The sequence below is a fragment of the Pan paniscus genome, chromosome 8 (assembly GCF_029289425.2).
Source record: "Pan paniscus chromosome 8, NHGRI_mPanPan1-v2.0_pri, whole genome shotgun sequence".
Classification (NCBI taxonomy): Eukaryota; Metazoa; Chordata; class Mammalia; order Primates; family Hominidae; genus Pan; species Pan paniscus.
In genome coordinates this window covers 105,119,387-105,145,210 of record NC_073257.2, presented here as the reverse complement: position 1 = coordinate 105,145,210, position 25,824 = coordinate 105,119,387, and the positions used below count along the sequence as shown (strand labels likewise).

The window sequence follows — 25,824 nt, the reverse complement described above, 5'->3', positions numbered from 1 at the left end:
GGAAACCAGATTTACCTCCATGCCTGAAACAACCAAAAAGAATGGACAAAATATATGAAACGGTAGTTTCCAGGACACTTGGTAACAGGCAACAAAGGACAGTGATCCCTGCGTGATAAGGAACAAATGACGGGAAGCCTATGACCGCCCCAGCTTACGGACTTGAAAGAGTTTCCAGGCCATAGCACATGGAGGAGTAATTCAAGCAGAATCCAGCAGACCCCTCAATCGAGGAGACACAGCTAAGAGTCTGGAAAGACCCAGACAGTAAGAGGAATATAATAACTATAGGAATATAAAATATCTTATTAAACAAAAAAACAAGATGTAACTCAGAATGTCTGGCATCCAATTAAAAATTACCAGGTAAAATAAAAAAGCTAAAAAATGTGATCCAAAATGAGGAGAAAAATTACCAGTTTAAACCAACCCAGAACTAATGCAGATGTCAGAATTAGCAGAGATAGACATTGTAACAGTTATTATAACTATATTTTATGTGTTCAAAAAGTTAAGCAGAGACAAGGAAGATAAGACCAGAGGGCTGGGAGAAGACACGCACACTGAACTTCTACAGATGCAGACTACGATGTCTGAGGTGAAAAATAGTGTGGGCTGCGTGCAGTGGCTCATGCCTATAATCCTAGCACTTTGGGAGGCTGAGGCTGGCGGATCACTTGAGGTCAGGAGTTTGAGACCAGCCTGGCCAACATGGTGAAACCCTGTCTCTACTAAAAATAACAAAAATCAGCCAGGCGTGGTGACACGTGCCTGTACACCCAGCTGCTCAGGAGGCTGAGGTGGAAGGATAGCTTGAACCTGGAAGATGGAGGTTGCAGTGAGCTGAGATCATGCCATTGCACTACACTCTGGGTGACAGAGCAAGACTCCATCTCAAGAAAAACAAAAAGGAAAAAAAATACTGTGGATGGGATTAATAGCGGATGAGACATGCAGAAGAAAATAGTAAATTCGAATAGATAGCAATAAAAACTACCCAAAATGAAACAAAGAAAAGAGAATTTTAAAAATGCAAACAGCATCAGTGAGCCATGAGATGACTTCAAGCAGTCCCCAAAGGAGAGGAAAGAGAGAAAGGGAAAAATAATTGAAGAGAATTATTGGTAGCCGGGTGCGGTGGCTCAAGCCTATAATCCCAGCACTTTGGGAGGCCAAGGCGGGCGGTTCACGAGGTCAGGATATCAAGACCACTCTGGCTAACATGGTGAAACCCTGTCTCTACTAAAAATACAGAAAATTAGCTGGGCGTGGTGGCGGATGTCTGTAGTCTCAGCTACTTGGGAGGCTGAGGCAGGAGAATGGCGTGAACCCAGGAGGTGGAGCTTGCAGTGAGCCGAGATTGCGCCACTGCAGTCCAGCCTGGGTGACAGAGCGAGACTCCGTCTCAAAAAAAAAAAAAAAAATTATTGGCTAAAATTTTACAAAATTTGATGAAAAGTATAAATCCACAAATCCAAGGAGCTCAACAAACTCCAAGCACAAGGAATTTGGAAGTATATTATAATCAAAATGCTCCCAACCAGTGTTAAAGAGAAAATCTTAAAAAGCATTCAGAGGGAAAAAAAAAAAACCCACATTATGTACAGAGAAACAGAGGTGGGACAGCAATAAATGTCTTGTTAGAAACAATCCAAAAAAGTAAGACAGTGGAGCAGTATCTTTAAAATACTGAAATAAAAAAACTATTAATCTAAAATTCTCTACTTGGTAAAAAATGTCTTTCAAAAACAAAAGCAAAATAAAGACTATTAGGCAGACAAAAGCTGAAAGAATTAGAACAGACACACATTACATGAAAGGTTTTTTTTAAAAGTTCAGGTTTCCCTCCCAATGGGGCATGAGGATCCGGTGTTCCATTCTAGCGGGAAAATGTGGACTTGGCTGAAGAGCAGGCCCATATAATGTTTGAGAAGACCATGAAATACATCAGGGAGAATCTGCTGCCACTTGACAGGCCCGACGGCACCTATGCTATGTGAGTGAGAAGATTCTGAAGTTGGCTGCCAGTATCTCCAGGGACAAGCTGGTGTTGCTGGGAACCTGCTTCGGAAAATTCACTAAGACCCACAGGTTTCAGTTGCACATCACAACTCTGGATTACCTTGTACCCTATACCAAGTATAAAGTGCGGATAAAGCCTAGAGCTTCTTCCTGGAGCAGATCAGTCCTTCCTGTGTGGGAACCATCTGTTGAAATATGGTCTGGGTTGAATCACCAAAAAGACTTCTCAGTACCAGGCAGTGGTGGCGTGCTCTATGGCAGACATTCCTTGGGTTTTGGGGTGGCAGGAAAATCTACACAAGACTGCAGAAAAGTGGACCTCCTGGTGACTGTGGTATTTCATCATGCAGACACTGGGAAATATGTGAGACATGAAATGACGTTGACTTAAAACGAAGTCAAGGCCTCACAGCTGTGTGGAAGGGCCAAGCTTTGTTCCCTGTATTTGTGCAGACTCCACTCTCATGTTGAACTTTGTCAACACTGTGACCTCTTCAGGGACTCCTCTGTTTACTATTCTCTCTACCACTGACAGATGCAGGCTGGATTCTTACTGTACAGAAATGCCTTTAAAATGGAGTTTCAGATCTTTGTGTTTGCACTAAATAGAGTGTTTTGTTTTGTATTTGAATCAGGCGGCTTCTTGTTCTGAATAACAGGTTCAAAATCATTGGAACTGAGGACAAGAATATCTGTGATAACACTTTGTTTTCCAAACTCATAAGAGCACAATGGATTTTCTCTGTTGTTTATTCACATGATGAAAGATAGATATTGACATATCAGAATAGTAGGCCACTCCTGGGATTTTGCATATGAAATTTGGCTAAAATAACAAGAGAAATTTATTCAGCTATTTTTCTATACAGTAAATTCTGTATGGTGAGGAAGAAAAACTTGGGTTCAAACCCCAGTTCTGCTGCTGACCAGCTATATGGCCTTGGATGAGTCATTCAACTTTAATAAGCATCATTTTCTTCTTCTGTTTGAAAAAACCACAAAACTTTTAAAAGCTTTAATCATTTACCTGAGAATGGTTTTTAGAATTAGAAATCAGGCCGGGCATGGTGGCTCATGCCTGTAATCCCAGCACTTTGGGAGGCCAAGGTGGGTGAATCACCTGAGGTCAGGAGTTCAAGATCAGCCTGGCCAACGTGGTGAAACCTTGTCTCTACTAAAAATACAAAACATTAGCCTGGCATGGTGGCACACGCCTGTAATCCCAGCTACTCAGGAGTCTAAGCCAGGAGAATCGCTTGAACTCGGGAGGTGGAGGCTGCAGTGAGCTGAGATCGTGCCATTGCACTCCAGCCTGGGCAACAAGAATGAAACTCCGTCTCAAAAAATAAAAATAAAATTAGAAATCATAATTGTAAAGCATCTAGCACAGTGCCTGGGAAATGTTACGTATTGAATAAATGGTAAGAGTTATTTTTCTAGTACATATATTATATATTTCTATTACGAGGTGTGGGGTCTTATGAGTGTCATTTGATTACATTATCTTGTTTTTTTGTTTTTGTTTTTGTTTTTTGTTTTTTGTTTTTCTTAATGAGAAAGAGTCTCGTTCTGTTGCCCAGGCTGGAGTGCAATGGTGCCATCTTGGCTCACTGTAACCTCCACCTCCTGGGTTCAAGTGATTCTCCTGCCTCTGCCTCCCGAGTAGCTGGGATTACAGGCGTGCACCACCATGCCCAGCTAATTTTTTTGTATTTTTAGTAGAGACGGGGTTTCACCATATTGGCCAGACTGGTCTCAAACTCCTGATCTTGTGATCCACCCGCCTTGGCTTCCCAAAATGCTGGGATTACAGGTGTGAGCCACCACGCACAGCCTACATTATCTTGTTTTTTACGAGCTGTTTCCTCGCTCTTTTTCTTGGATAGAATGAGCCCAGGCTGAAATGTTTTTTTTATCACTTTGATTTCATGAAACATAATTTATTCACAGGAAAAAAAAGTTCAGGCAGAAGGTAAGTGATACCAGATAGAACTATGTATCTACACAAAGGAACAAAGAACACCAAAAATGTTAGCTATATAAGATTTGTTCTTAATACGCAAATATCTTTAAAAATAATTAATAGTTTTGGGGTTTGTTTTTTTTTTAACCCTTATTCTATCTTTATTTTTATTAATAAGAATGAAGAACTTAAACAGAAAACATGTAAAAATAGAAGTAATTATACAATGTAAAAGATTCCCTCTTCAAAAAAGACAAAGAGCACAAGTTTTTAAAATTATCAGTTTACACCCTCAAAATATGGAACAATTTCTTTAACACAACCATACTCAATATCATTGGCAATTAAGTGAAAAGTAAACAATTCACACAAAGCTGGTGAAAATGTAAACTGGCACAGCTTTGCTGTAAGAAAAAAATCAAGTGAATATTAAAAGCTTTGGAAAATAACCTTTCATACATCCAACAATATTTATTTGTTAGGCCCCGTATGAGGTTTTAAATGTATGTTAACAAGACTGACCTTGTCTCAGTTCATGATCCAGTGGTGGAATGATGAAAGACAAAATTTTTAAACTAATAGCTAATTACAAAAGATGTTATGGAAGGAAGAGTCTACTTAAGAAAAGGGTAGTTGGGCAAAGCCTGAGAGGTATCCTGTATACTACAGATTGTACTAAATGCTATACATATATTGATAATAGACAGGTTTAATTAAAAAATAATAACAACATATCAAGAGGTTTCTAACATGTTTAAATGTGTATACTTATACCAAATAAAATGTATATATATATATATATATATATATATATATATAGCAACAGGAGCATAAAGGCCTAAAGGTAAAAATATGAATCTGAGGTATATTGTTGTAAGGTTATTATACTACATAGGAAGTGATATAATATCATGTGAAGATAGACTGTATAAATTCAAACTAACAAAACCAAGAGTTACAACAAGCCAACTATTGAAATGAAATGGAATAATAAAAGTTAATTCAAAAGGTTTTCAAAAAGAGGAAAAGAGGAACAAAAAACAGAAAATATAAAGTGAAATAAGTAGCAAAATGGTGGATTTAAATCTATCCATATCAATAATCACATTATATGTAAATGGTCTAAATATCCCTATTAAAAGGCAGAGACTGCCAGACTGGGTAAAAAAGCAAAATGCAATAATATGCTGCCTAGAAGAAACCAACCTTAAAGGTAAAGAACAAATAAGGTTCAAAGTATAAGCATGGAAAAAATATACCATGCTAACACTAAACAAAAGTAAGTGGAGTGGCTATATTAATTTCAGACAAAGTAGAAAAGTAAGTTTCAGAGAAAAAAATTACCAGAGATAAAGAGGGTTATTTCATAATGATAAAAGGGTCAAAGCATCAAAAAGGCATAATTAATTTTGTTTATGCACCTATTAATATAGCTTTGTAATACATGAAGCAAAAACTGATAGAATTGAAAAGGAGAAGTAAAATCACAATTATTGTTGGAGATTTCAACACACTTTTTAAAAACAATCACTAGAACAAATCAGAAAATCAGTAAGGATATAGATGAATCAAATAACACTGTCAACCAACCTGACATAATTCATATTTATAGATCATTCATTCCACCCAACAACAGCAAAATGCACTTAACTGCACATGGAATATTTACTATGATAGAATATATGCTGAGCCATAAAACAAGTCTTAATTTATTTGGAAGGATTCAAGTCAAACAAAGTGTGTTCTCTGACCACAATAGAACTAAATTATGAAATTATGAATCAGTAGCAGGGAGATATCTGAAAATTTCTCCATGTATTTGAAATAAAATAATACATTTGAAATAACCTATGGGTCAAAGAAGAAATCAAAAGGGAAATTAGAAAGTATTTTAAAGAGAATGAAAATGAAAACACCATATCAAATTTTGTGCTCAAGAAGCACAAATTTCATGCTAAAGCAGCATTAGAGGGAAATTTATAGCACTAAAACACCTAGTTAGAAAAGTGCAAATGTCTCAAATTAATGACCTAATTTTCCTCCTTAAGAAACTAGGAAAAGAAGACCAAATGAAACCCAAAGTAAAAAGAATAAAAGAATAAAGAGCAGATCAAAAATCAATTAAAAAAAAAAAAAACACAGAAAAAGGGGCCAGAGCGGTGGCTCATGCCTGTAATCCCAGCACTTTGGGAGGCTGAGGTGGGCAGATCACCTGAGGTCAGGAGTTTTAAGACCAGCCTGGCCAACATGGAGAAACCCCATCTCTACTAAAAATACAAAAGTTAGCCAGGTGTGGTGGCAATGCGCCTGTAATCCCAGCTACTCGGGAGACTGAGGCAGGAGAATCACTTGAAACTGGGAGGCGGAGGTTGCAGTAAGCTGAGATCGCACCATTGCACTCCAGCCTGGGCGACAGGGCGAGACTTTGTCTTAAAAAAAAAAAAAAAAAAAAAAAACACACAGAAAAAGAACATAAAATAAAGGAAAAACTAATTTTTGAGAAAATAAACCTCTAGCCAGATTGATCAGGAAAAAAGGAGAAAATACGCAAATTGCCACTAACATAAATGAGAGATGTGACATCACCACAAACTCTACAGATACTAAAAGAATAATAAGAAATTATTATAAAAACCTTTATGCCAATAAACTTGAAAACTTAGGTTAAATGGACAAATTCCTTGAAAGACAAAAATTACTGGCCAGGCACGGTGGCTCATGCCTATAATCCCAGCACTTTGGGAGGTTGAGGCGGGTGGATCACAAGGTCAGGAGATCGAGACCATCCTGGCTAACACGGTGAAACCCTGTCTCTACTAAAAATACAAAAAATTAGCCGGGCATTGTGGCGGGCACCTGTGGTCCCAGCTACTCGCAAGGCTGAGGCAGGAGAATGGCGTGAACCTGGGAGGTGGAGCTTGTAGTGAGCCAAGATCGCGCCACTGCACTCCAGCCTGGGCAACAGAGCAAGACTCCATCTCAAAAAAAAAAAAAAAAGAAAGACAAAAATTACTAAAGCTCACTCAAGAAGGAATGTAACCTAAATTGGCCTATATCTATTAAATAAATTGAATTTGTGAGTAAAAACCTTCCCATAAATGTCCAGGCCCAAATGGCTTCATAGGTGAATTCCACCAAACATTAAAGGACAAAATAATACCACTTCCACATAAACTCTTCTAGTAAAGCGAAGAGGAAGGAATGATGCTTAATTGATTCTATGATGTCAGGACTACCTTGGTATCAAGACTACACAGACACATTACAGGGAAAAATATCTACAACTCAGCATTCCTTAAGAACATAGATACAAAATTCTTAACAAAATTGTATCAGAGCCTGTCTCAGTGTCTCATACCTGTGTAATTCCAGCATTTTGGGAGGCCAAGGTGGGAGGATCACTTGAGCCCAGGAGTTTGAGACCACCCTGGGCAACATAGGGAGATCCCATCTATACAAAAAAATTTTTTAATTAACTTGGCACGGTGGTGGGTGCTGGTAGTCTCAGCTACTCAGGGTGATAAGCTGGGAGGATCACTTGAGCCCAGGAGGTCGAGGCTGCAGTAAGCCATGGTCTCACCATTGCACTCCAGCCTGGGTGGCAGAATAAGACCCCCATTTCAAAAAAAAATAAAGGCCAGAAGCAGTGGCTTATGCCTATAATCCCAGCCCAGCACTTTGGGCAGCTGGGGCAGGTGGATCACCTGAGGTCAAGAGTTCAAGACCAGCTTGGGCAACATGGCAAAATCCCATCTCTACTAAAAATACAAAAATTAGCCAGGCATAATGGCACATGCCTGTAGTCCCAGCTACTCAGCAGGCTGAAGCATGAGAATCACTTGAACTGGGGAGGCAGAGGCTGCAGTGAGCCAAGATCACACCACTGCACTCCAGCCTGGGTAACAGAGCAAGACTCCGTCTCAAAACATCATCATCTTCATCATCATCATCACCATCATCATCATCATCATAAAGTAAAATAAAAAGTCTGGGTTTGGTGGCTCACACCTGTAATTTGTAACTTTAGGAGGCCAAGGTAGGAGAATCCCTTGAGCCCTGGGCAAGACAGTGAGACCCCATCTCTACAAAAAAATTCAAAAATTAGCTGGGCATGGTGGTATGTATCTATAGTCCCAGCTACTCAGAAGGCTGAGGCAGCAGTATCTTCTGAGCCCAGAAATTCAAGGCAGCAGTGAGCTATGATCATGCCACTGCTCCAGCCTGGGTAACAGAGTGAGATCACATCTCTAAATAAATAAATAAATATATATTTTTTAAATTTAACAAATAAAATCTTAAAAATATCTAAAAAGACTAGGTAAGCTTTATCCCAGGAATGCAAGATTAGTTTAAAATCAGTGTAATTTACCATATTAAGAGGCTGAAAAAGATAAATCATATGAACATCTTAATAGATGCAGTGAAGACATTTGATAAAATCTAACATCTATTCTTTATTGTTAAAAAGAATACTGTCAGCAAACTAGGAATAGAAAGAACTTCCTCAACTTGATAAAGGGCATTTATGAAAAACCTTCAGGCAACATAACACTCAATGGTGAAAGACTCAATGCTTTCCCCTTAAGACAAAGAACAAGACACCCCTGTTCAATTCCTCATTTCTACTCTACCTTGTACTGGAGGTTTACTAAGCCAAGAAAAAGAAATAAAAGGCACCCCAATTGAAAGGGTGCCCAATTGAAAGGGATTTATCTACAAGTGATATGATCATCTATGTTGTAAGATACAAAATCAATATACAAAAAATTTATTTTATTTCTATGTGCTTGCAATAAATAATCAGAAGTTGGAAATGAAAGTAATATCGTTTACAATGGCATAAACAACATGAAATACTCAGGGATAAATCTGATAAAATATGCAAGGCCTGTATGCTGAAGATTACAAAACATTCCTAAGAGACATTAAAATGAAGCGATATCCCATGTTCTTAGGTAGGAAGACTCAATATTGTTAAGATGTCAGTTCTCTTCATATTGATGTATAAATTCAATATACTCCCAATCAAAATCTCAGAAAGCTTTCTAAGAAATTAAAAAGCTGATTCTAAAAGTCAGAAATACAAAGGATCTAAAATAACCAAAGCAACTTTGAAAAATAAAAACAATGTTGGAGAACTATACTACCTGATTTCAAAACTTATTATAAAACTACACTTAAGACTGTGGTATTGTTGTAAAAATCGCCAAATAGACCAATGGAACAGAATAGAGAGGCCAGAAATAGGCACATATATGGACAACTGATTTTTTATGAAAGTACAAAGACAAATCAATAAAGAACAATATTTTCAAAACTGGTGCTAAAACAATTGCATATCCATATGCAGAAAAATGAAATTTGATCCATACCTCAAACCACATACAAACATTAATGAAATACAGACCCTAGGCGGGGCACAGTGGCTCATGCCTATAATCCCAGCACTTTAGGAGGCCAAGGTAGGTGGATCAACTGAGGTCAGGAGTTCGAGACCAGCCTGGCCAATGTGGTGAAATCCGGTCTCTACTAAAAATACAAAAATTAGCTGGGCGTGGTGGCACATGCCTGTAATCCCAGGTACCAGGGAGGCTGAGGCAGGAGAATTGCTTAAAACCGGGAGGCAGAGGCTTCAGTGAGCTGAGATCGTGCCACTGCACTCCAGCCTGGGTGACAGAGCAAGACTCCAACTCAAAAAAACAAAAGAAATATAGACCCTAAAACTATATAACTTCTAGAAGAAAACACAGAAGATATTTGTGACTTTGGGTTAGGCAAAGGTTTCATAGACATGATACCAGAAGTCCAATCTGTTAAAGAAACAATGTATAAGCCGGATATTAGCAAAATTAAAAACCCTTTTTGAAAGACTATAATAAAAGATTGAAAAGACAATTCACATAATAGGAGAAAATATTTGGAAATAATACAAATTACCTGCACCCAGAATATATAAAGAACTTTCAAAACTAAATAAGAAAAAATTCCTCCCTCCTCCCAAAATGGGCAAAAGATTTGAACAGACACTTCCCCAAAGAAGATATACAAATGGCAAATACAGTACTCACATGAAAAGATATTCAACATCGTTTGTCACTGGGGGAAAGTGAATTAAAACTACAATCATATCACTGTGCATCTATTAGAATGTCTAAAATCAAAGTGACCACACCAAGCACTGGTGAAGACGTGGAGCAAGGGGAACCCTCTTGCACTGCTGGTGGGAATGTCAAGTCAGCTGGATGTGGTGGCTCACACCTGCAACCCCAGCAACTTGGGAGGCCAAGGCAGGGGGATCATTTGAGCTCAAGAGTTCGAGATCAGCCTAGGCAACAAAGTGACAGCCTGTCTCTACAAAAAAATAGAAAAAATTAGCCACATGTGGTGGCACACACTTGTAGTCCCAGCTACTTAGGAGGCTAGGCTGGGAAGATCACTTGAGCCCAGGAGGTCAAGAACACAGTCAACCATGATCATGGCACTGCACTCCAAGCTGGGCAACAGAACAAGACTTTGTCTCCAAAAAATAGATAAATAAATAAATAAAATGTAACACCACTTTGGAAAACAGTTTGGAAGTAGTTTTTTTTTTTTTTTTTGTAATAGGTTAGACATATGCCCACTATATGACCTAGCCATTCCACTCCTAGGTATTTACTCAAGAGAAATGAAAGCATACGCCCATACAGAGACTTGTACAGAAGTGTCCTCAGCAGCTTTATCTGCAACAGCCAAAAACTGAAACCTAAATATCCATCATATCTGAATAGGTAAACGGGGTCTATCTATACAATGGAGTACTACTCCACAATAAAAAGAAATACGGTATACACACAATAGCATGAATGAATCTCAAAATAATTGTAATGAGTGAAAGAATCTAACAGCAAAGGATATATTGTATGATTCCATTTATAAAAAGTTATAGAAAACACAAACTAATCTACAATGACAGACAGTATATCGGTGGTTTCTTGGGGACAAAAGGAGCAGGGAGGAACAAAAGAGGGATGATAAAGAAGTGCAAGGAAACTTCTGTGGGTGACAGACTTGTTCCCTATCTTGATTATGGTAGTGGTTTTGCAGGTCTATAACAATGTCAATATTTATAAAATTATATACTTTAATAGGTGCCATTTATTGTATGTGAATTATTCTTTACTAAAGCAGTTAAAATATTAAATACAAACGTAATACTTTTTTTTTTTTTGAGGCAGAGTCTCGCTCTGTCACCCAGGCTGGAGTGCAGTGGCACGATCTTGGCTCACTGCAACCTCCATCTCCTGGGTTCAACAATTCTCCTACCTTAGCCTCCCGGGTAGCTGGGATTACAGGCGCCCGCCACCACGCTCAGCTAATTTTTACATTTTTAGTAGAGACGGGGTTTCACCATATTGGTCAGGCTGGTCTCGAACTCCTGACTGCAAGTGATCCACCCGCCTCAGCCTCCTAAAGTGCTGGGATTACAGGCATGAACCACCGCGCCCAGCCCCAGAATGTCTTGTAGCAGCTGTTTTCCTGTTCACGTCCCCTCGCTGCTGCATAGGGCAGGAGATATGGGCCACAGTAGCTGTGATCAGCAAGAAACCAGTCTCCACGCCTCACCCCCAGGTCTCTCTGAGGCCCAATACAGACTACAAGGCCTTCCAGCTCCCTCCCCCTTAGCCTCCGGCAGATTCACTGGAAAAGAAGAGCAAACCCTCAACCCCTATCTTTGCACCGCGGGCTTCTTCCCTTCTCAGCCTGTGCTCCAACTGCTCTCCCGACTTATCAGTTGTCCCCAAGCAACAGCTGGAAAGTCTGTAGTGGGGACCCCCCTCTGCTCCAGGCTCTTCTCTCACCTTCCTAGCTAAGGGCAGTCCCTCCAGGGCTCTCCTTGAGGCCCTCAAAGCTCCAACCAGCCCCTTTGTCAGACACTTTTGGAGAAGTTCACTGCCACTCCTCCAAAGAAATTGAAACAGTTTGATTCTCACTTAAAGGTTCTGTTTGCATTGAGGAGTTTGTCACACATGCTAATGAACAGCCGGCTGACCCAAGGACAGAAGGGATGGAGGTGGCCTCTAATAAATTATTCCTGGCTGCTGTGCTGATAAGATGCAAACAAGTGACCAGGGACTTGCCTGTGTCCTGGACTTTGGTCAGTACAGCTCCAGTTCATCTTCTTGATCAGCTCAGCTCCCAGGCCTGCAGCTTCCAGGCGCCCCTGCTAGGCTGGGGCAAGGCAGGCAAGCAAGCGTGCTGGACAGCAGGTGTGGGCAACAGGTGGGCTGAAGGCCTAGCAGGGCCCAGCTCCTGCTGGTTCTCTTCACGAGGCCCACCCTCAGGTGATTTTAAGTGGAGACAGCTGAGCAAGTAGGTTTGCACATTTTCTAAGGATCTCAACAATGCAAGACCACTTTCTCCTCCCTTCCTTAATTGTAGTGCCTTTTTTTCCATTTATATAAAAGTAGTTCACACTTATTGCAGAGCATTCTGCAAATAAAGAAATCACGGGAAAAAATTAAACCACATGCAATCCCATCACCCAGAAATGACCGCTTAAATTTGACTTCCATTCCTCCTTACCTTTACTACACATGTGTTTTAAAAGCAAACATGGGGCTGGGCATGGTGGCTCATGCCTGTAATCCCAGCACTTTGGGAGGATGAGGCAGGTGGGTCACCTGAGGTCAGGAGTTCAAGACCAGCCTGACCAATATGGTGAAAGCCCATCTCTACTAAAAATACAAAACTTAGCCGGGCATGGTGGCGTGGGCCGGTAGTCCCAGCTACTCAGGAGGCTGAGACAGGAGAATTGCTTGAGCCCGGGAGGCGGAGGTTGCAGTGAGCCAAGATCACACCACTGCACTTCAGGCTGGGTGACAGAGCGAGACTCCATCTCAAAATAAAATAAAATAAAAGCAAACATGGAATCATAATAATAGTAATATTTATTAAGCAAATGCTTACTATGCACTAGACTAAGCTAAACCTTTCACTTGGATTATCTCATTAAATTTTCACAATAAGTCTGAGTGATTGTGTCATTATTATCCCCATTTTATAGATGGAGAAATTGAGGCTTAAAGAAGTTGAGTGCCTTGTCCAATGTCATCCAGCAATTAAATGGTGGGGCTGAGATTCCAACTTAGGAGATCTGATTCCAGAACCGCCACTCTCACTCTGACTGCTTTGAGACTAAAAATTCTATAAATATCTAAGTCCTGAGCCTTCAGCATCATTTTTAATGACTACCTAGCACTCTATTGTTCAGATGTACCATCATTTCCCCAGTTACTTATCAATGAACAGAGGTTGTTTTCAATGTTTTCTATAATACATTCACTGATAAAGATCCTCATAGTTCAATATTTGCTCAAAAGCTAAAATTGGAATCCCTGGGCCCAAGCATATGTATAATTTTAAGGCTTTTGATACATATTGCCAAGATGGTCCTCCAAAAATAATGAACCAAATTATACTTCCTACATCCCCATCCACACTAGAATACAAAGCATTCTTCATCCAAGTGATTAGAGGCAGCTCAAATTCCGCCACATGAATAATACAATTAGATTAATTAGGGATTTGGGGTAGCTCAACAGTTTCCATTGGAAATTCCATCCTCCTATCGCAGAAGAGCTGAGGCCAGATATTGAGCAGAAAGGAGGCTCAATGAGAATGAGAACAACTTCCACTTAATTGAGTCAGGTTAATAATTCTGAAGTTCTCAGAAATGCCTTTGTCTCCATCACTGTCACTGAACAGTCACTGTCAGTGACCAAGGGGGAGAACAGTGTGTGGAATGTCCCTGAGTCCCTTGGCTAAGTCCAGCAGGAGGCAGCTTGGAGCACGGAGAGGACAGAGAGCTGGGGGTTAAGACTCAGGAGTGCTCATCTCAGCCCTGGGATTTCTAATGAGTGTGAGCATGACACAGCAAGCCTCATTCCTCTCTTCTGGAGGTGAATGCCTGGGGGGTGGGATCATGGCCTGGAGTTCCCACCAGCTGCAATCCCCTATATCCCAATGTCCCAGAATAGAACACTAACTAACACCAACTGCCATTTATTTCACTCCCACCTACACGAGACACAAACTCAGCATTATACTTGCATACATTATCCCATTTAAGCCTCCAAAATCTTTGTAGTGCCACTTTTGTCCTTGTTTGACAGATGAGAAAACTGAGGCATAGAAGTTTAAACGAGTCACCAGTGTTGGACTGGTGGCGAATGGCAGAACCAGAATTAGAGCCCAAGACACTCTGACTCAGTTTAAGACCCCATTTCTAAACACCGGGCTACACGCACTCTCCTCTAATCAGAAAAATAGTTCAAGGCTAAGAGCCAGGTCTGTGCTGTTCCTCACTCCATCCCCAGCACCTAGCCCAATGCCACAGTAGGCAATGAGGGTTTGTGACTGTCTTAGTCATCTATTGCTGTGTAATTACAAAAAACTCAGTGACTTAAAATGGTACCCATTTGCCAGGTGCATTGACTGACACCTGTAATTCCAGCACTTTGGGAGGCCGAGGCAGGTGAATCACGAGGTCAGGAGTTCAAGACCAGCCTGGCCAAGATGGTGAAACCCCATCTCTACTAAAAATACAAAAATTAGCAGGTGTGGTAGTGGGCGAGATCACGCCACTGCACTCCAGCCTGGGCAACAGAGCAAGACTCATTCTCAAAAAAAAAAATTAGCTGGGTGTGGTGGCACATGCCTGTAGTCCCAGCTACTCAGGAGGCTGAGGCATGAGAATCGCTTGAACCGAGGAGGCAGAGGTTGCAGTTAGTCGAGATCGCGCCACTGCACTCCAGTCTGGCGACAGAGCAAGACTTCATCTTAAACAAACAAACAAACAAACATTCATTATCTCACAGTTCTGGGAGTCAGAAATCCAGGTACAACATCACTAGGGTCCCTGTTCAGCATCTTACAAGGCTGAAATCAAGGTGTCAGCTGAACTATGTGCCTACTAGAGCTTGGGATCCTCTTCCAGGATCATTCCAATTATTGGCAGAATTCACTTACTTGCTGTAGCATGACTAAGGTCTCCATTTTCCAACTAGCTGTCAACCAGGGACTGCTCTCAGCTCCTAAATGCTACCCCCAAGTCCTTGCCATGTGATCTTATGGATTCTCACACTCTCACCCTCAAATCTCTTCCTTCAGGAGGGTTCCACCCTTTCTGAGATAACTTTTGGCTGAAATGTACACTCATTCATTCAACAACGTTTGTTGAAGACCTACAGTGAGCAAGGTACTTTGTTCTAGGTGCTCAGGTACAGCAGTGTCAAAAATAAAAATAAAACATCTCTGTCCTCAAGGTCCTTATATTTAGTGAAGAAGACTGATGGGAAACTAGAGAAATAAGTAAACTATACAGCGTAGTAGATAGTGAGAAAGTGGTTTGGAGAATAGCAAAGCAGGGAAGGGCAGAGGCCCAAGGAAAAAGGAGGCATTTATTTATTTATTTATTTATTTATTTATTTATTTATTTGATGGAGTTTCACTCTTTTCACCCAGGCTGGAGTGCAGTGGTGCGATCTCAGCTCACTGCAACCTCTACCTCCTGGGTTCAAGCAATTCTCTTGCCTCAGCCTCCCAAGTAGCTGGAACTACAGGTGCATGCCACCACGCCCAGCTAATTTTTTGTATTTTTAGTAGAGACGGGGTTTCACCACGTTGGCCAGGCTGGTCTCGAACTCCTGACCTCAGGTGATCCGCCCACTTGGCCTCCCAAAGTGCTGGGATTACAGGCATGAGCCACCGCGCCTGGCCCTCTGATGGTTTTATAAAGGGGAGCTCCCCAGCACACCCCCTCTTGCCTGCTGCCATGTAAGATATGACATTGCTCCTCCTTCACCTTCCACCATGATTGTGAGGCCTCCTCAGCCATGTGGAACTGTGAGTCCATTAAACCTCCTTTCTTTATAAATTACCCAGTCTCGGGTATGTCTTTATTAGCAGGGTGAGAACAGACTAATACACCTGCACATATCTACTGCACTCCAGCCTGGGCAACATAGCAAGACCACATCTCAAAAAAGGAGTCAAGCGTGGTGCCTCACTCCTGTAATCCCAGCACTTTGGGAGGCTGAGGCAGGCAGATCACTTGAGGTCAGGAATTCGAGACCAGCCTGGCCAACATGGTGAAACCCTGCCTCTACTAAATATAGGAAAATTAGCAGTGCAGTGGTACACTCCTGTTACCCCAGCTACTTGGGAGGCTGAGGCATGAGAATCGCTTGACCTTGGAAGGCGGAGTTTGCAGTGGGCAGAGATCACACCATGCACTGCAGCCTGGGGGACAGAGTGAGACTCTGTCAGAAGAAAGAAAGAGAGAGAGGGAGGGAGGGAGGGAGGAAGGGAGGAAGGAAGGAAGGGAGGAAGGAAAGAAGGAAAGAAGAGAAAGAAGCAGGGACCTTGAACTTCCTGCTGAGATGGCCCAGAACTGTGAAGGCCAAGCAGGAGGAATGTGAGTGACGGCAGCCTCCAGGGTGTTGGAAATAGCAGCTGCAGGTGAGTCCTGAGCTCCAGGAAGACCCCAAGAAAAAAATCAGTACCAGCAGTTCCTGGACTCAAAGGGCACTAATAACTATTGTTAAATGGTCCAAGCATTTTAATGTGTTTATATCTGAAAATTGTGATGAGGAAGGCATAGGGGCTTATTTACTCTGTTAATTCTTTGTCCCATGAGAGACACACTTCTGCTTAAAACAGGGAAAGAAAGAGAAAATAAGGCTGCCAAAAGCAAAGAAATTCTATATGTATATTCTTAGTTCAATTTTTGGATTAAGGGAGAATAGAAAAAACAAAATCCATGGGAATGCCAATTAAAAGTTCCCTTTATGTGCCAGGCATGGTGGCTCACCCCTGTGATTCCAGCACTTTGGGAAGCTGAGGCAGGAGGATCACTTGAGCCTAGGAGTTTGAGACCAACCTGGGAAACATGGTAAAACCCTGTCTCTACAAAAATTACAAAAAAAAAAAAAAAATTAGCCAGGCGTGGTGGCACACACCTGTAGTTCCAGCTACTTGGGAAGCTGAGATAGAAGGATCGCTTGAGCCTGGGAGGTTGAGGCTGCAGTGAGCCATGATCACACCACTGCACACCAGCCTGGGCAACAGAGCAAGAAAAAAAAAAAGTTCCCCTTACCTTACATTTGTTAAAATGGCATAATATGTTCATTCTGTGCCAGCTAATATGAAAATGTGTATTTAAGTTTATGAAATCCCACTAAGGAAAGACTCTACTTTCTTACCCAAATAAGATTTTTATATATTTGGGTAAGAAAGTATCAAAATATTTTATATTTATATTTTATATATAAATATAGTTATATTTTATATTTTTATTTATATTTTAGATAATACAAAGAGGCAAATAGCATTTCTTAATGAGACAAATCAAATCTTTTCTTTTCTTTTCTTTTTTGAGACAGAGTCTCCCTCTGTCACCCAGGCTGGAGTGCAGTGGAGAGATCTCAGCTCACCGAAACCTCCACCTCCTGGGTTCAAGTGATTCTCCTGCCTCAGCCTCCCAAGTAGCTGGGATTACAGGCATGCACCACCATGCCCGGCTAATTTTGTATTTTTAATAGAGACAGAGTTTCTCCATGTTGGTCAGGCTGGTCTCAAACTCCCTACCTCAGATGATCCACCCACCTTGGCCTCCCAAAGTGCTGGGATTACAGGCGTGAGCCAACGTGCCCAGCTAAATCCTCTCTTAAGTAATTTTTTTTTTTTTTTTTTTTTTTTTTTTTTGAGACAGAGTCTCACTCTGTCACCCAGGCTGGAGTGCAGTGGCGTGATCTCGGCTCACTGCAACCTCTGCCTTCTGAGTTCAAGTGATTCTCCTGCCTCAGCCTCCCAAGTAGCTGGGATTACAGGTGCGTGCCACCACACCCAGCTAATTTTTCTATTTGTAGTAGAGATGGGGTTTCACCATGTTGGCCAGAATGGTCTCGAACTCCTGGGTTCAAGTGATCCTCCCGCCTCAGCCTCCCAAAGTGCTGGAGTTACAGGTGTGAGCCACTGTGCCCAGACCTCTTTTAAGTAATTTTGGAGTACCAGCACCTTCCCAACTCACATACCACTGTCTCTTCCCTAGAAGCCCCAGAAGGCCAACTCCTACCACGCCCACAGGTAAACACCTGACCACAGCTGGGTGGATCACATTCTCTCTCCCAGGAATTTGAATTTGGCCAAAGAAACAGCTTACCAGTCTCAGCAAGAGGACGGAATGAGGGGTAGATCTATCCAGTAACCCCAGCCTAGCCAGGTCATGCCTTATGGTCCTGGAATTGAGAAAACCATGAATTCTGTGAACATGTCTGAGCCCATTCTATGGGCCAGATCTGGAGAATCAAGGACATCCTGATAGTATACATGGACTTGGTCTTCCAAGGCTCTAGGCTTGCTGAGGAGGCAGACATGATACCAGATCATTGGCACTGTCCTGGAGGGGCTATGCCAGTAACACTGGGAGGACTTGCAAGCACTTCCCCCTTGGACCTCAGTTCCTCATCTAGAAAACAATCGAAACGACTCTTCTGGTTTTACTGCCTATAGCTTCTGAAGACAAAAGCCACCTGATTAGAGTTGGGAGGCTGGAAGGCAGATTTTAATTTCCCACCTGTTATGGACTGAATGTTGGTGTCCTCTCACAAAATTCATATGTTGAAGCCCTAATCCCCAATGTGACTGTATTTGGAGATAGGGCCAATGAGGAGGTGATAAAGGTTAAATGAGGTTAAAAGGATGGGACCCTAACTGGACAGGGCTGGTGTCCTTGTAAGAATGGGAAGAGACACCAGAGCTCTCTCTACACAATGAGAAGGTGGCCATCTGCATGCCAGTAAGGAAGCCCTCACCAGGAACCACACTGGCCAGCACCTTGGTCTTGGACTTCCAGCCTCCAGAACTATGAGAAAATAAATCTCTCTTGTATCAGCCACCCATTCTGTAGTATTATGTTATGGAAGTCCAAGCCGACTAAGGGCCCACTTCTTCAAAACTGGGCAGATGGCCCAAAATTGGGCAGAGGTGCAGTGGCTCACACCTGTAATCCCAGCGCTTTGGGAGGCCGAGGCAGGCAGATCACTAGAGGTCAAGAGTTTGAGACCAGCCTGTCCAACATGGTGAAACCCTGTCTCTACTAAAAATACAAAAATTAGCTGGGCGTGGTGGCGGACACCTGTAATCCCAGCTACTTGGGAGGCTGAGGCAGGAGAATCGCTTGAACCCAGGAGGCAGAGGTTGCAGTGAGCTGATATCATGCCACTGCTCTCCAGCCTGGGCAACAGAGCAAGATTCCATCTCACAAAAAAAAAAAAAAAAATTGAGCAGACGAGGCTCTTATATGGTGATATTTGCCCAGCGACACCTCCTGAAAGCACACAGACTGCTTCCAAAGACAGCGTCCACCAAGTTCTCAAGGGGTATAAACAGGAAGGTTCCTCTGGAAGCCCTGACATCTGCCCTGTCCCCAGCCTGAGGCCACCCCACTACCAGGATCCAGGAGCTGACAAAACTCATGGCGGACGCACTGGGTGGAACTCCAGGCTCCTCTAGTAAATCCCTAAATCCCTGCTGCTTTACCAGTGGGTGGAGGGAGCCACACTCGCAAATGGGCAGCCTTGAATGCATGAGGCACAGAACGGGGCTGTTGGGCCTGGAGCACAGCCCCACCTGAGCCGTTCCTCCAGCTTTCCTGCCGCAGTGTGTGTCGGTGCCAGACGGGACCCTGTGGAATGCTGGGAACTGGGTGACCTCAGGCCCCTCCCAAACCAGGCTGCAATCAAGCCGCACTTCCGTAGGGGCTCCCCTCTTTTCTCTTCCTTCACCTGAGTTGACCCATTCCTTGCCTCCCTAAAGCTCATAAAATGCCATTTCATTACATGATGTTTTCATTCATGCAAGAAGACCACCATATTCATTAAGATGGAAGACAGAGAGAACTAAGTAGATCTTAGTTTTCCCTGCCTCTATTAATCATGAAAGCGTGGCTCCTCAAAACCCAACCTTGTCTTTTGTTTTAACGTCCCAGCTTCCCTTTAGAGTTCTCTCTTTTTCTTTTTTCTTTCTTTCCTTTTTCTTTTTTTTTTTTTTTTTTTTGAGATGGAGTCTCGCTCTGTCGCCCAGGCTGGAGTGCAGTGGCACAATCTCAGCTCACTGCAACCTCCGCCTCCCAGGTTCAAGTGATTCTCCTGCCTCAGCCTCCTGAGTAGCTGGGATTACAGGCGTGTGCCACCACTCCTGGCTAGTTTTTGTATTTTTAGTAGAAATGGGGTTTCACCATGTTGGTCAGGCTGGTCTCGAACTCCTGACCTCATGATCCACCCGCCTCGACCTCCCAAAGTGCTGGAATTACAGATGAGCCACTGCACCCAGCCTAGAGTTGTCTCTTTCTAGGCCCACATCAAGCTCTGTGCCCTTTGGAGTTAACTCCTGAAGAATCTTTAAAAAAACAAAACAACAAAAGTCTCTCTCCTCCCTTGGCTTCTGTGATCCCAGCTCCCCAGCCTCTCTCTTTCCTCTCTGGCCCATCCATCTCTGGCCCATTCCCCTTCTCCCTGCTGACGTCATCCACTCCCTCCAAGCCTATCTCCACAGGCGGAGCTCTCCACAGACGCAGACCTGCCTGTGACACTTCCACCAGGTGCCCTGTGGTTTTCCACTCCACAGGCCCAGAAAGGACTCAGCATCCCTTCCCCAAACCAGCATCTGCTCCTGGTCTGCATCTCTCCTGGGCACCTTGCCTGTGCCCAGTCACCACAGCTCTCAAACCCAGGCTCCTGCTTCTCGATCTAGAGTTACTATGAACCAAGGTAACATACATAAATATAAATCACCTAGCACAGTGCTCAGCCTTTGCCAAACAAATGCTCATTCATCTCTCCTTTCCCCATGTCTGCAGCCCTGTTCTCCATCATGTGTTTTATCCTCTAGAGACCAATCTGATTTCTGGAGTCACCATTTGCCAAAACACCCTGCAATTTTCTGTTTCTAATAATCCAGCTGCAGAGGTAAGAGTGTCTTTTTTTTTTTTATCTTAAACCAAGTTGATATTGTATAAAATTATCTGGTTGTTTTGATTTATCTAAAATATTTAGACTATGAGGATACCTGAATTTTTTAAAATAATTATAATTTTTTTAAAAGCTTGTCTCAGGAAGTTTTTATAAAACAAAGTAGAAAGAACTCATTCCAGCCAGGCATTAGCCTTCCTTCTCACTCTGCTTTTGGAAGGATTTGCAATTCAAATTGAGGATAAACTATTTTCACTTAGAAAAACACATTCCCTCTAGCAAAGAAACTCTTTTGAATAAATCTCTGCAAAAGAGCCATATCTTTATGCTTCATATGTGCAACATTTAACGAGAAAATTCTATTAATCTTTTTCTTCTTTTACTCTTTCCCATCATCGTAATGATTTTCCTTAATGATGGAAATTTAGAACTGCCCAATCCACAATCACACACATACCTCCTTTGTCTTTTCAGATTTCTTCCCAACAAAACCCCACAGACGATGGAGATCAGATTTAGTTTAAATTATTTTAGCTGACATCAGCTTCCGGCCAGATCCTTGGTGTCAAAATGGAACGGAAAATTGAAATAAAACCCATAACTATAGTTGAATTATCTTGATAATTGTCTAAATTTCTGTATCCCCTAAGAGAACTACTTTCAGATCAATGCAGAAGAAAAAAGCATATTGATGTGTTAATAAGTAAAAGGAACAAATGGCCCTGCGGAGTCCGGCGTGTGGGCTCTGGAAATAGACTTTCTGATTTGAACCTCAACTGTGTCCCTTACCAGCTGAGGGACCCTGGGTGAGTTGCTGATATCTCTGAGTTTTAGTTTTCTCATTTGGAGTTGTTGCGAAGATTAAATGAATTAATTCATACAAAGTGGTAAGGACAGTTCCTGGCACATACTAAGTGCTCAGTGAAAATAGGAATCATAGGCCAGCACAGTGATTCACACCTGTAAATCCAGTACTTTGGGAGGCTGAGGTGGGTGGATCACTTGAGGTTAGGAGTTTGAGACCAGCCTGGCCAACATGGTGAAACCCTGTCTCTACTACAAATACAAAAATTAGCCAGGCATGGTGGTATGTGCCGTACCTGTAGTCCCAGCTACTAGGGAGGCTGAGGTGGGAGAATTACTTGAACCTGGGAGGTGGAAGCTGTAGTGAGCCGAGATCGCAGCACTGTACTCCAGCCTGGGCGACAGAGTGAGAATCCATCAGGAAGGGGTGGGGAGGGCAGAAGAATCATTATCTGTGCCAGTTCCAAATTCTATAAACCTAGTACATACAGTACAGTGTAATCATTAGAACCTTTTATTCAGATGGCCTTGGTTCAAACCCTGGCTCTACCACTTACTAGCTGTGCGACTCTGGGCAAGTTACCCAACAGTGGCTCCATTAGCACAAGGGATGTTAAACATTGTGTCTGCATCATGGATATTGTCATGCGTATGAAATGAAATGGTGTGAAATACTTGGCATTTATAATAAATGCTCAACGAATTTTGGCTGTTAGTTTTCCTTGCATGCTACAAAAATAAGGCTGATTAACTCAGAACTGTTTCCCTAAACGCCTGGGGGTTTTCAAAAGGGTAGAGCTATAAGATTTTGCTACCTTAATTGTTGATTAGGGGCCAAATATCATTACAATACACCTCCTATTTAGGGCAGCGGTTGGGGCTACAAGCCCTCATAGGTGGGCAGCAAGGCCCCTTAGACAAAAAGAAGTCGGACATTCCCTCTCCTTCAACTGTCAGCCCAGTCATGGGCACGTGGCCTGCGCTCAGCCAATCAAAAGTTGCAAAGGTTATCTTTTTGCGACTGGCAAGAGACTATGCTTCTGAAAGTAGGGAGAAGGAAGGTTGGAGGTGATGGGTTGAGACAGGAAAGATGGGTTGAAAGGGAAGACTGACAGCTGATCTCTAGAGTCTTGTCCGCTCCCACCACCGCACCTCCACTTTTTCTCTCTCCTAAAACTCTGAATGACAAAATCAACACATTCTTTACAACAGAAGAAACATCCATAAATGTATTCAGAAAGTGTGAATGATCACCTTGTGAAGTATCCGCCTCTATTCTCCTCCAATTAGCCATGTCCCTCTGCAGCTTATGCTGTGTGACAGCATGTCATAGCCATCCCTCAAGGTCAACGGATGTCTACTGTATGCACTCCACTATGGCGCCATCATTTTCCATAATATAAATGCACCAGTGTTTTTTCAAGCACTCCTCTTTGGACCGGCACCTTTTTAGATATCCATTCCCATTTTAAACGCGCATCCTCAGTGACCCAGCAACCTCGCTTTCAGGAACCAAACCCCAGAAATAAAGCACTAGTGTATACATAAAGCTGTGCATGCAGGATACTTAGTACACGTTGCCTGGATTGTCAGGAACTGGAAATAACCTAAATGCCCAGCCATCTCCCCTTATCTGTGTTGTTTATGGCATTTTGTTTCAGGAGGGGGAAGATTTCAACCGTAAAAAGTATTTTATGAAAACCACAACTCAAAGCCAGGTGAGAGTTGGTACTTTTAGGTTCCTTCCAGCAATTACATTTTAGCTGACTTTCCCCTGGGGGGTTATGGGGAGGCAGGAACCAAAAATACAATGTGTATGTCAAGGTCCGATTACCATAGCACAAGAGGATCATTGTTAGGTCCATTTTACCCACAGAGACAGCAAATCAGAATCCTCAGAGAGTCCAAGTTGAGGTTTTGTTTCCATCCGGAGAGTCTCAAACCTTAGTGTTCATACAGTTCACCTGGGGCTCTTGTTAAACTGCAGATTGATTCATTAGGTCTGGGGTGGGGCCTGAGATGTTTCAGCTCCAATAAGCAAACAGGTGATACAGATGCTGCTGACCCATGGACCACACTTTGAATTGTAAGGATCAGATCAATTCACATCTACTGTCTGAACTGAATCCCAGGACTATCCAAGTTTTAGCACTGAAAGTCCCGAGTCCCAAGAAACCCTTGAGTCCCAGGCAAATCAGAACAGTTTGTCACCCTAGGGGTTGTATTAGCTCAAGTTCAGATGACTCAGAGGCCTGAAAACATAAATGAATTAAATTGGCTGGTTGAAAACTTTGGCAAACAGAAGAACTTCAACTGCTCACTCAGGCTCTACCCGAGAGTCTCCAACTTGCAACTTTGTCCTAGATGACCCCATAGAGTACATCCAGCTGAGAAATTCTGTAACATGTTTTTTTCTGATGATAACTGTAAGTGTCTATGGATGAGAAGTCACAATGAAAATAGTAGAAATCAAGGACTACTCAGAAACAAGATGAAAATGACTTAAAGAGAAGTCAGGGGAAGAGTCTATACAACCAGTGAAAAACTCATTATGGGCCAGGCACTGTGGCTCAGGCCTTTAATCCCAGCACTTTGGGAGGCCAAGGTGGGTGGATCACCTGAGGTCAGGAGTTCAAGACCAGACTGGCCAACATGGCAAAACCCCATCTCTACTAAAAAATACAAAAATTAGCCAGGCATGGTGGCCCATGCCTATAATCCCTGCTACTTAGGAGGCTGAGGCAGGGAGAATTGCTCGAACCTGGGAGGCGGAGGTTGCAGTAAGCCGATATCACACCACTGCACTCCAGCCTGGGCGACAGAGGGAGACTCCATCTCAAAAACAAAACAAAACAAAATAAAAAAAACCTCACTATGGGCCAGGCACAGTGGCTCACGTTTATAATCCCAACACTTTGCAAGGCAAAGGCAGCAGCATTGCTTGAGCCCAGGAGTTTAAGACCAGCCTGGGCAACATAGGGACATTCTGTCTCTACCTTTTTTTTTTTTTTTTTTTAATTAGCCAGGCATGGTGGCACATACCTGTGGCCCTGAGCTGCTCAGGAGGCCAAGGTGAGAGGACTGGTTGGGACCAGGAGATCGAGGCTGCAGTAAGCCTTGATCTTGCCACTGTACAGCCTACGTGACAGAGCAAGACCCTGTCTCAAAACAAAAACAAAACAAAACAAAACTCACTATGACAGCCAGCCTTCAAGATAACTCCCAGTGATTCTCGCCCCCTGGCATTCATGCCCTGTGTGCTTCTCTCCTACACTGGATACAGCTAACCTGTGTAATCAATATAATATTGTAGACATGAAGAAGTGTGACTTCCAAGGCTAAGTCATAAAAGGCATTGAGGCCTTGATCTTGCTGTTTTGTTTGTTTGTTTGTTTGATCACTTGCTCTGGGGAAAGCCAAGTGCCATGCCGTGAGGATACCCCAGCAGCCCTATGGAGAGAATCACAAAGCGAGGTACTGAGGCCTCCTGCTAATAGCCATATGAAGGAGCCATCTTGGAAACAGACCCTCCAGCCTCAGTCAAGACTTCAGATGACTGCAACCTGGCCCACATCTTAGCTGCAACTTTATGAGAGACTCTGAAACAGACCCACTCAGCTAAGCCACTTTTGATCAAGCACTCTAAAAATTCTCCAAAGATCGAAGACCCAAGAAGTTGCAAACTGGACACCAGCAGGGCCACAAACAAGTTTTATTTTGCCTGCACAGTTTTTAAAAAGGTAATTAGCCACCAACATCTAAAAAACAGGATATTCCCATTACACATTCCTTATGTAAACCTGGATTTCTAGCACTTCCTGAAACACCGAAAGAGTTTCAAACCGAGTTCTTCATTCCTGTAGGTCAAGAGTAGGTCAGCACTGAGCAGCAAGTGCCCACTTTAGAGGGAACCTGTGGTCCCCACATCAGCAGCACGCCCACCATATCCTACTGTCTCTCCACCTGGCTAACATTACTTGTTAATATTATCTGCCAGCCCTCCTAAGTCTGTGATCCTTGACT

At 42.6% G+C, this 25,824-nt stretch overlaps 1 pseudogene; it reads left to right on the top strand.

The window, feature by feature from the left end:
- Positions 1–445: 445 nt before the first annotated feature.
- LOC100989992 (60S ribosome subunit biogenesis protein NIP7 homolog) lies at positions 446–2,422 on the top strand (annotated as a pseudogene).
- Positions 2,423–25,824: the final 23,402 nt, after the last annotated feature.